At 38.7% G+C, this 12,738-nt stretch overlaps 1 pseudogene; it reads left to right on the top strand.

Annotated features, from left to right (window-relative positions):
* Nucleotides 1-908: 908 nt before the first annotated feature.
* LOC143876328 (putative (S)-N-methylcoclaurine 3'-hydroxylase isozyme 2 pseudogene) lies at nt 909-3,694 on the top strand (annotated as a pseudogene).
* Nucleotides 3,695-12,738: the final 9,044 nt, after the last annotated feature.

Raw genomic sequence — 12,738 nt, 5'->3', positions numbered from 1 at the left:
TTGTCTCATCCATGCATTTCTGATTTTGTCTATCTGTTTGTTGATCACATGAATAGAATCATAGCATTCATCACAATATTGTCTGTAATGGACGTAGAAGAAAGAAGCTCTGTTTGCTGGTTTGGTTGGGTTCCAAAGAGGGGGCGGGGCGGGGATTTTGTCCCCGAAGGATGCGGGGAGGGGAAGGGGAAGGGGAAGGGGAAGGGGATTAGATATTCCCCGCGGGGAGGGGAGGGGGATTCCCCACCATCCCCGCAGAGGGGAAGGGGAAGGGGAGGGGGAAAATTCCCCGCAGAGGGGAAGGGGAAGGGGACCCCAACATCCGCCCCGACCCGCCCCGTTGCCACCCCTACCTACAATGTGCTCTGTATAATACTTTTTGAAAAATACGAGACTATTAGGCCTTACGACATATAAAATCTCTGGCAAATGATATATGTGTCCCCTTTTCTTCCCTAGGACAGCCCCTAGTGTATTTATTATGAGTACCCTCTTGCACTGCAAGTGGCTGGCCCAACGAAGACAAAGCGGGCGAATATATCATTTATTTTAAAAGTTAATATATGTGGGGTTCCATTGATGATAGTAAGTCAATAGAACGTTCATTTTCACTTTCTGGGAAACAAGCATCCGAATACTTTGAGGAAAAAAATTCTTATTTTCATGTTCATTGAAGAAGACTTTCCCGCTTCTCTCTGTCCCTCTCCCTCCTGTTGCCCCCATGTCAAACTTTTCTGATTATCAAACAATATTTTGAATGGACGACCTTTCCTTTAACTTGTTAAGAGTTGAACTTGGCATCCACGTTAGGTGGCCACCTCCTTCTTCTCCTCTATATATACTTCAATTGCTAATCATCTTTCACAGTACAAACCTCCTCTCTCTAGAAATTGATCATGTCTGTAGTAATGCCTCTACTCACAGATAACCAATTCTTCCTTCCCTTCCTCCTCCTACCCCCCATTCTTCTCTTCATCTTCAACCACATTCGAAAAACATCTTCTTCAAAATCCCCTCTCCCACCTGGCCCAACTCCATGGCCCATTATAGGGAACCTTCTTGACATGGGAAAGATGCCCCATATTGCCCTAGCCAAGTTATGCCAAACCTATAGTGCACCCCTCATTTCACTAAGGCTCGGCTCACCCCTCTTAGTAGCAGGCTCCACCGCGGCCGCAGCCACCGAAATTCTAAAGACCCACGACCGCCTACTCTCGGCCCGGCATATCCCAAACATAACCACCATCAAAAGGCCAGACCCTTATGATTGGTCTATAATTTGGGCACCTGAGTGTACCGATCAATGGAAGCAACTCCGCACGATTTGCCGGTCAGAATTGTTCTCAACTAAATCAATCAACGGGCAAGCGCCGATGAGAGAGAAGAAAGTGATGGAAATGGTGGATTTTCTAGTTGGAAAGGAAGGTAAAGTGGTGAAGTTGGATGAAGTGGTGTTTGGTACTGTGTTTAATATGTTGGGTAACATATATGTGTCGAAGGATTTTATTGAATTGGAGGATGGTGTAGTGGCTGGGGAAATGAAAGAGCTTTTCTGTCAAATGGGGGATCTGACCACTGTTCCAAATATAGCCGACTTTTACCCAATGTTTAAACGGTTTGATCTCCAGGGCCTAAAAAAGAAGGCTTTTGATTTCATAGATAGAGCAAGTTCCATATGGGAGGTGTCTATTCAGCAAAGGAGAGATGGTAAGGATGGTGATGTTTCAAGGCGACGAGATTTCTTGGATGTTCTGATCGAGAATGGATTTACCAACAATCAGATTAACAACTTGCTTATGGTATGGACTCTCTCTCTCTCTCTCTCTCTCTCTCTCTCTCTCTCTCTCTCTCACACACACACACACACACTGGACCCCACTTCTATTTTCGTTTGAAAAATATTTGTCTCTATCTCTCTCTTATAGGACCCCACTACTAACCTCTCCTTTCATACTATCCTAAACCTATAATATTTTTTTTTCAAATGAAAAAAAAAAAAAACAACGGTTATATTCTTAATGAAACCTCTAAAAATTAAAGTTATTATGTTTTTTTTTTTTTTTCCAGAGAGAGAGAGAGAGAGAATTTTGGTCCATGGCTCATTCATGACAAGGCCTAGTAGATAAATGGTTTGGATCATTGAAAAAATGGTCTCTACTTGCACTTTCTATTCATATTTTTTAAAAGAGAAGTAGGTGCATACATCACATAATAAATTATATATTTACATGACCCACAGTCATTTTTAATATGAAATAAATGCTACTTCAACTTACTTCTTTGGTGGTGTAAGGTGAGAAGTGAGAACCCACGCATCAAATAAGAGATACTCTTCCCCATAATTATTGGGAAACTCTTTTTGGGTCATTTGACTTTTTTTGGGCCATTTTGTTTAAAAATAAACCTATACTAACTTCCCGCTTTCTAAAGAACTATCTAAAGAAATGTGTTTGCAACTCATTTTCTAATTCTAGAAACTCATTTCTTATTTTCTTCACTTTAAGAAACTAATTATTTCCCACTTTTCTTGGACTGTTTTCTTTTTCCTTCACCTACTTAATTCTATAATTGTTTCACATATTCAAGTTAAAGAATTATGAGAATTAAATTATCTTTATTAATATAATTCTATAGTTGTTTCGATTTTCTAATACTTGACGAATATAGTTTGAATAATATCACTTTGAATTTTTCAATTGGTTGAGTGCAAGGGACATAGAAATAGAAAATAATAATACAAATAAAACTTTCATTAATTATGAATATACTTTTTAAATTTTTTTTTTTGCTTAATTGCTATGTATAAACAAACTTATGCTTCTCTTTAAAAAATATGACTTAACTAAGCTCTTCCCCTTGGAATCCTAGCACAAAGGTTTTATTTAAGCATTTATGACATGTTATTTCAACACCCCAACCACATCGCTATGCTTACGTCCTGATACGGGCATGTCACAGCATTAAGAATGGTCTCATTGTCAAAAAAATTCTAGTAGGGAAAAGATATTCCCACCCCTTCTTTGTTAATTACACCCCTGATCAAGCAAACTCCAAAAGAAGTTGTTCTTAACAGTTTCTCTTTCATGAACAGGAGCTTTTCACAGCGGGCGTTGACACCAGTGTGACGACCATTGAATGGGGAATGGCAGAGCTCATCAAACACCCAGAAGCCATCAACAAAATTATTGAAGAACTCAAAAGAGAGATCAAAGAAAATGTGGCAGAATCTAATCTCCCTAACCTCCCATACCTACATGCTTGTGTAAAGGAGACCTTGAGATTACACCCTCCTGTCCCTCTTCTTCTTCCTCACCGAGCTCTCGAGGACTGCGAGATGATGAACTATAGAGTCCCCAAGGACTCTTTAGTTCAAGTGAATGTGTGGGCCATTGGAAGAGACCCCGCAACCTGGGAAGACCCCTTGAACTTCAAACCAGAGCGTTTCCTCAACTCAAATTTGGATTACAAAGGGAATGACTTTGGGTTCATACCTTTTGGCGCTGGAAGAAGAATTTGCCCTGGACTACCCATGGCTACTAGGCAAATTCGTTTGATTATGGCTTGTTTGATCTACTACTTTGATTGGTCTCTTCCCTTTGACATGCACCCTAACCAGCTGGACATGAATGAGAAGTTTGGCATCACTCTGCAGAAGGAACAAACCCTCCTTCTCATCCCCAAATTCAAAAAATAATCAGCTTAATTATCTTGCATTATAGTTTTGAAAGTAGAGTGGAAGTGTATTTAATATGGATCCTAATAATATCTTAGGTTTTAGTACCTAGAAGGTACTAGACTTGTGATAAGCTGCTCCTTGGATTTATACTAGTAAAGCATTTTGTTGTCCTGAAACAGTGTCAAACCCATTTATCCTGTTATATTATCCGATGATTTACTTGTATTGGTTTAACTTTTATTAAGAAAGGCAATGATATCCACACTCCATTTATTTGATAATGGAAACACATCATCTTTTAATTTTCTAATTAGCAATAACAAGAAAACAGCACCAACTTCGTGCCAACCTGATCCATGCAAAAAATATGTGATCATAACTTGATCTGGGGTATGCAATTTTCATGAGATTACCTATATGGTCTGGCACTATACCACATTGATACCCCAGTTTTAAGATCACTGCATACAAAAATCAATGGTTTAACTAAGCAAATGTGTTGAAAATTTTGAAGTAAAAAAGATACCTTTTGAACCAAACTTTTAGAGGGAAGATTAAAAATAAGAATCTCCCTCTTGTTTTAGATACCTTGTGATGATTTGAGACTCGAACCCAAAACCTATAAGTGCGTAAAGTGGGTTTCAACTCCAATGCAAAACTTTTAGTTCCACATTGGAACTTTCAAGAAACTTTCAAATTCTAATAAGAGGTAGAGTGGAGGAAAGGCTTGGGCCTATTAGGGGGCACTGGAATTTGTTGGGTGACCCAGTTGTACATGAACCAAAGTTTATATAACACACGAGCAAGCGCCGTCTCGTGGCCCGGGGTTTGTGTTTGGGTAAATAAAAATATCTTTTTAGTAAAACAAGTTTTGATCTTTTTACTAACTCCTAAAAAATATTTTATTTCCTAAACAGATTTGCAATTACACCCTTTAATATTTCTTACCGTTTCATCTTCTCCAAAAGTGGAAGAGAGACATCATTCCTCTTTTTATTGGGCATTTTATCCTCCCAATTGCCATCTTCTTCTCTATAAAAGAGAGAGAAGACAACACTCAGAAACATGAAACAATATCATGGTTTTACAGAAAACAGACATCTTCTTCCGTTATTGCTCCATATTCCTCCTCCGTTCTATTCCCTAAGCACACACTTTCAAGGTGATTTTAAGTGGACCAGTAAGCGAATACACATCTACTAGAGACTATTTGGGTTGTTTTATCTTGGAGCGTCGATTCCCAGATTTCGGTTGCACCGTATGAAGCGGATATGATTCTTAAGGAGAGTGACAATGTGGCATGACTTATCCGTTCTTCCTTCTTCAACAACAATCTGATTTTATGAAGAAGTTTTCGTCAAATTAGTTAAGTGCAATCTTATTTTTACACTTATATCTTCATTCTAACTTTTACAACTCAACCCAACCCAACTAAGCCTTTGTCCCAAACTAGTTAGGGTCGGCTAATAAATCCTTTAGAAATTTTTCATGAAGAAGGTCAAAGGATCTTCCCGGCTCAAATTGACCCAGTCTAATCCTGACACTAGTTGGGTCCGTCTACATGGGCCATTTTCTTCCATTCTCTCCTATCCAAGGTCATGTTCTCCGTGATGTTCTTAGCCCTTCTTTCCTCACTATTTCTACCCAAGTTGTTTTCGGTCTGCCCCTGCCTCTTTTTACTCCATCAACTTGGCACGGGTCACTTCTTCTCATTGGAGCATCCAAAGGCCTACGTTGGATATGCTCATACCGTCTTAAGCGGTGCTCTCTCATCTTCTCCTCAATTGGTGTCACCGTCACCTTTTTACGGATGTCTTCATTTTCAATTCGCATATCCACTACACTCATGTTATGCACATGTTGCTTATTGGTGGCCCAACATTCTGAGCCGTACAATATGGCTGGCCTTGCAGCTATTTTATAAAACTTTTCCTTCATCATGGTAGGTATTTTACGGTCGCACAAAACTTCTCAAGCATGCTTCCACTTTAACCAACCTGCTCTTATTATGTGGTTAACACAGGATAAAATTTAGGTTCAAGTAACACGAAATTCTTGTTTAACTAACCAGATTTGGGTTCGAGTTACACCAACTAAGGAATTTTAGGAGATATATAAACTCTAAACAAGCATCAGAATTAAAGTTTACTTGAAAGCCTACAAACAAAACTAGAAGAAAGCATAAAGTACAAATTAAACTACATACCTCTAAAGGAGTTTGGCCCAAGTTTGTGTTTCTCTGACTTTCCTTTTACAAAGCTCTGAAACTCGACCAAAGATTGTTTCTCTTGGATTTCACTTGAAAGCTTCAAAACCGCAATGTTTCTTAGTATTATTAGAGTATTATAGTATTATGATTGCTTGAAAGAAGTATATCATTTAAAATTTCTCTCAGAGTCTTCAAACTAGGTTTGTGCTCCCATATCGTTGTTAATAAACCGTCATTCGACAAAGTAAAAAATGAGTGATACACCAAAGGGGTTTAAAGATGAGTGATACACCAAAGGGGTTTCTAGTTATACCATTCCGGTGTTTGTTTGGCTTGATTTTGGTATCCTTAGAAAGGTTTTTCGGTTACCTATCTAGCGAGCCTAAGATAACATGATTTAGACGTGATTTGATGAAGTTATGAATAATTTACAGGCGTGCTACACATCTATTATGGGATTTCTATTTTAGAATTATTTTAATTATGAATCTAAACTGTTTTTTGTTTCTTTGTATGGAAGATTGAGAATTGTTAAAGGTTTCTATTTTTTGCGTTTTGGCCGAGTTTTTCTCCCAAACCATGGTATCGGTTTTCAAACCCCCACGAGATGATTTAATTGCTTCTTATGTGATCTCTATCTTGTGTTGCTACTCGACGATCCCTGCATCAAAGATTATGCAGAAAAAAAGTAAGATGATAAAGGTGGCAACATATTTCACAATGACATTGTGATCTTTAAAATTATGGCAAAAACTGCACCAAGATAAAATAAAAAAAAGGTGATTATTACTACTCTCTGTCTCTTATTGTTTTGATATTCTTCTTCTCAAAACGTCAGATGAATAGCTTTACTTCCAATTCGTTTATGCCCATGCTCATCTTCTTATTTTTCCTTTTTCTTTACTAGTAAAAACGCACGTGAGCTAAGGTATTTTACAATAAAATTTAGTATAAGCATAGAAAACTGATTTTGTAGAAAATTTTCATTTTCCAATTATATGAAATAAGTTGTCAACTAATTAAAATAAGGTGATAGAGATCGAGAATTGCCAATACCAAATAAGTTAATTGTAATACCAGCTTTCTATAAAAAATTTTGGAATTACTACTATTATGCCAAAAAATTATAAAATATAAAATCATGTTGCTTTCTACTATATATTGGTATCATAGCTCTCAATATTCATGAAATTCCTAAATAATAGGGGGAAATGATATCCTGCATTTTTGTACTTTGATAATGACACTTCTTAGCTCTCATTATTTATGCAACCTGAATAATGGAAGGAAAATGATATACTGCACTCTCATACTACGGTAATGATTGTACTCGCTTTGTACACTTCTCTAATTGAAGTAAGCCTAACAGCTCTGAAACTCAGCAATCAGATAAGGTTTGATATCATGCAATCCAAACATGGCCTTTTGTCAATCTTATTGATTTTCCAATTAAGTTTTAGTGCATAAATAATACTAATATGCCCCCTAACATTTACCCAATAAAATAAAATTTTAAAAGTCAATTTAGGACCAATATAGCAAAAATATGAAACCATAACATGTAATCGTAGTACTAAGTTCATGTAATTAAATCCCTGTGTTGTTTGAGACTTTTTAAGTTATGCCTATATGTGGACCTCAATCTGAGAAGGACGAGTGCGGCGAGGGACGCGAGATCCCCCCTGCAATCCTCTAAGATCTCCACATGTGAAGGAGAGCTCTACCAAGGAACTCTCAAAATAGGTGCCACTCTCACAGCATAGCATGAGTGACGATACATAATGAATGAGGTACATCTTGATCCGGAGCCAGGGCTCGAAACCGAGATGTACCTAAAAATAACTCAGAGTCGCCATCCATGGATACACCATGGAACCAAAATAAATGCTCTGTCTGCAACGGATAACCAGAGATACAAAAGGTCCATGCCTGATTACAAATGGGAAAGGTCCGAAGAGCACCCCAAATTCGTCCGAGTGCAAGCACATGGTCTCTTATGCCATTTATTATTAACCTCGAAGAGTTTTGGGCGAAAATCATGTGAAATGGGAACAAATATCCCCGAGTGGACGTCTAACTAATCATGCATGACTCGGGGATGAAATAATAAGCATACACAACATAAATAAAAGAAGTGTGTCACCTAAGCATCGCTAGGTTATGTGTGACATGCCTAATGGGTGTCTAAGTTCTGGTGGGCAAACACATGCATGCTACAGCTAAAAATATAAAGTCTGCGCATGAAAGTAAGAAAACATAGCAAAACACACAACATAACAAAACAACAAATCCTAAGACTCCAAACGATTTAGCCCGAGTCCTCGGATGGTCTGATATTCATCCAAAGAAGCATGCATATCCCCGCCTCCACGATAATCAAGGCAACGTAGTTCTTCGCGCCTATTCTAAGCTAGGATGCCTAAGACACCTAAACCTCTATCCTATACTCGACCTAAAAGACCAGACTAGTTCTTAAAGCTTCTTGAACGATCATTTAGATTTCAGTGAATTGTAGATTTTAGGACACCCTATATGCTCTGAATAAATGCAAGTTAGCCTTAAGCTAATGCAGGAGGTTCCTATAACCTATGTGTAACTAGGCTATGCCCTGAGGAAAACAAATGGTGGACTAACGCATCCTATTCTAGTCATCAGTCGGCGATGTGAATCGCCAACTGACCGGACGGAGGCGCTCCTATAACTCTAGGACAAACCCCTAGCTCTAAAACAATCACAAACAGGCACACAACAAACAAAAGACAAACTCCTAACTCTAAAACTCTCTATCTAGGACAAACTCCTAACTCTAGAGGAAGATCTGGTTGAAAACAAGGTTTTGAAGAAAAATGGTTAGAGCATTTATTCACAAAGTTTGGCTGGACTTGGGATGAAGATCCCAAGCTGCACTACGTACCCCGTGGAAGAGGATCAAGCCAACGTAGTTCGAAACAAACTCTCCTAATACACTATAAAACTCAACACTTTAGCAGATTTAAGGTTTTTTTAATGTTTTTCAAATGTTTTTGATATTTTTAAAGTTTTCAAATATTTTTGAGTTTTAAATTTCTAATGTTTTTAGATTTTAAAGTTTTTCCAATGCTCTGGACCTTTTAATGCTTTCAATCTTAAAGGGAACACGTAAGCATAACCACAAACTAGGGCAAAACCCTAAATCAAAAGGGAAAATCCCGAACAATCAACTAATGTCTCAAAGAGACGAACCACAACAAGTAAACAAGTGTCCCAAAAACAGAGAAAACAATCTAAGATCCCAAGCAGGGAAGGCTCTAATAAGATTGAGTTAGTCTCGAATAAAGAAGGATGACAATTCTAAAGGAGAAACTCCTAACTAGAAAAACACCAAAGAGGGGTACAAATGAGTCAATGACTCTTTAATAATGCTACCAAGAAAAAGACTCGCTCTAAAAGAGGAGGCCACTCTAACATGAGGCTAGGTAAGCCTCCTAAATGGGAAAATCTCTACGCGAGACGAGGCTTGTCTCCAAATAGGGATTCTATAAATGAGGCAGGGCATGCCTCCTATGGGTAAGCTAAGCTCTCTGCTAAAACTGAAATGGTTCTCCTAAGGGGTAGGTTCTAAATGACAAGGCTTGTCTCCAAAGGAGCATGGCCTAATGAGACATAGCGTGTCTCCTAGTGAGGGCTCTAGATGAGGAAAGATAAACCTCCATAATTTTGACAAAATGCAGAAATGACCTATACTCACATACATCATGAAGAAATGATTCCCAAATCATATCTCCTATGTACATAATGGAGGGAATCTCAGCTACCTTGCAAGTATCTAAGACAACTTGAGCTTACAGATGTTACAAGGAGATGCTCACCGCAACATATGCCCAGGCATATATATAAAAAGAACAGGAAATTTATGTTGCTTTGCAAACATCCCAAATTTCACAAAAAGATATTCACCCAAGCATCAAATTGTAATCACACCGTATTCACCTCGTCCTTTACTACTCAATGAAGCATATGCCTATCAAAACATGATTGAGCTATAACCTGATATCATTCAAAGAATTGTCAAGATATCATCATAATTCTCAACAGGATCTTGCAAGCTCGCCAAAAGAGAAAAAAACATTAGGTCACTTACATGCCAAACATCGTGGTGTCAATATCAATAACTGCCAATTAACATCCATGTTACTATGATTTAACAATGGCCCTGTTCTTTGACAATAGTATTACCGGAGATATTATACCCTCTAACTATATCTTCCTAAACTATGCTCATCTTTGGCTGTTTCAACAAAAGTAAAGGAGCATCATGGCTACCATGTACTTTTAAGCAAGTTATGGATCTAATCACACCAAGGTTAAGGCACCAAGACCCTGGAATACCAACATGGGTCCCGCAAATGGACAGCAGCTTAAATGGGAATACATAATCTGATATTCTAATAAAGCCTACCCATGTTATTTGGTGTTCAAAAGATGGGCTCGTATCACCTGATGATCTAGCAAAGTAGATTCACATTGATCTATGATTAAAGGATGGGGAGCTCATATGATTGGATGACCAGAACATAGCTAACCCGAATTACTCAATGAGTTAATCACTCACTTGCTGACCTTCCAATTTTTAATCAGAATCAAATGAAAACACTTCAAAACCAAGTTCAAGATCATCTTCTCCTTGGAATACACCCAAAACCAGATGATAACCGCATCAAGATGGTGTATTTTTATCCATTTCTACCATGGAAAATGTCAGTCAAAACTCCGAAAAATTCCTGTCACTTTTTAAATCGAAACACCAAGAGCCGATACCCGTTGCGAGACAAATCAACAAACTCAAAACCCATTACAAATTCTATTCAAATTTCGATAACTGATGCCCAAATTCTATTCACTGGAACTAAACAAACTAAGGGATACTTTTAATAAAACATGGCAAATCATGAAGAAAAATCTGCGATCCTTAGTAAACATATACCCAAAAACCGTGAAACAAAATATACTCTGATTTCCATTTCCATCAGGATTCACAACCCTACAATTAAGTAATTCTCAACACATACAGATCCTAAGAGATTGAATCATGAAAATCAAACATAGCCGGCAGACGAAAATTCTAGAATAAGAGTAAAAAGGAAATAAGCACTTATAGATGGACCAAATGGGGAAGACTGTGCGCCTTTCCTTCTTCTTGCTTCGGTGATTGCTAAATCTTCGTTGCACCTCCTTTCTCCATCTTCGGATCGTGCACACTGAGCGAAAATGATGAGAAGCAGATGGGTTTCAAACCAGCAGATGTTAGGGAATTAGATTTAGGAGGAGATATGGTTTGTGAGATGGGTGTTGATGGCAAGGAAGGTGGATTTGGGCTGATAGGCTGATGGAGGGAAGTGGAGGTTGAAAATGGTGGTGGGGGTCAATCAGAGGAGATGAAAGAGACAGGGATTTAATGGGGGTTTGAATGGTGGAAGATGGTGGTGGTGTGAAGTGCGGCTGATAGGAGGATCAGCCAGATTTGGGTTTTGGGTTAGATGGGGTTTGGAGGTAAAAATGGGGAGGGGAAAAAGAGGTGAGATGGGGTGGTAACAGAGGAGGTTGAAATGGGAAAAATGGAGGTGGGTTTTGATGGGAAGGAGATGGGGTATTGGCCGGAGACGATGGGTATCGGCCGGAGGAGAGGGTGGGGATGGAGAATCCAAATGGGTTTGACAAAAAAATAAAAATAAAAATAAAGATGAAGACGATGGCTGTGGTGGTAATGGTGGTCGGAGGTGACAGAGGTGGCCGGAGAAGGAGCCGATGAAAATGGGTTTCAAGGTGGATGGGGTTGCCGGATTTAACGGGGTTGGCCGGCGAAAATGGGTTTAATGGAGGTGGAAGATGGTAATGGGTTTGGGTGTTGCAGGTGGTGGGATAGAGGTGGAGGTGGCGCGGCTGAGATGGAGCCGGAGGGGAGAAGATGGTGGGGCCGAAGGAGATGGCCGGAGTTAATGGCCGAATTTCTCTTCCTCTCTCTGGTTTTCTTCTCAACGAAAATGAGGCTCTGCCCTTCAAACCCTATTTCGTTTGAGATTTTATTAGACGAAAATACTAAAAATTCAACCCCCCCTTTTCCTTCGAGACAGCCACCTTCAGTGTATTTTTAATACCTTTTATCACACAGGGGGGGGGGCAAGTAGAAAACAGGGGGAAATATTTTTGAGAAAATATCTTCTCCTCCCTTTTGATCCTAGCCCTTCAAATCAGCTTTTTGTTTAAGGGCTAGGATCAAAGGAAGCCTAACCACCCAGGAAGCTTCCAAAGATTCTCCCCTAACTAATTTTGTTACACACTAATCAGTATACCCCCTACATCTCTCTGGACAACCCATTACGGACAATTTGAACTGGTTTTTCAGGTTCCAGCGCACCCCCTTTTCTGGCTAAATCGCTACCCTTATAAACCTGCAACACGACACTTACCTCGTCTCGTTTAATAGGCAAACACGCTCGGATCTTGACGAAATTTTACAGGGACCTTGGTGGGACCCTAAGTTAGCCTAAGGTGTAATTTAGGGTCCTAACACACTGATTTGAAAAAGTTAAGCACAAAACATGGAGGTATAGGGCACGATCAAAATGGGGTGTCTACACTATAGCAAACATTAATTATTATACAAATCTCATTTTGGTCAGTAGAAATCTATGTCTAGAATCATAGCAAAGTGATATATGTTTACATGGTTCCCCTTTAGTGGATAATTTGAATTGAAATTATAGTAAATTACTAGCTTTATATTATTGTATTTTGTATTAGCTTTTGTTATTGAATAAATTATCAAAATCTTTGAAATTAATTTCTTTCATTGGATTGTTTGTCTAATATGTAG

The sequence above is a fragment of the Tasmannia lanceolata genome, unplaced genomic scaffold (genome assembly GCF_043159265.1).
Source record: "Tasmannia lanceolata isolate RefF3 unplaced genomic scaffold, GAP_Taslan_0.1 ptg000005l, whole genome shotgun sequence".
NCBI classification, from domain to species: Eukaryota; Viridiplantae; Streptophyta; class Magnoliopsida; order Canellales; family Winteraceae; genus Tasmannia; species Tasmannia lanceolata.
The sequence above is the reverse complement of the archived record's forward strand: the minus strand, read 5'-3'. Positions and strand labels throughout refer to the sequence as shown.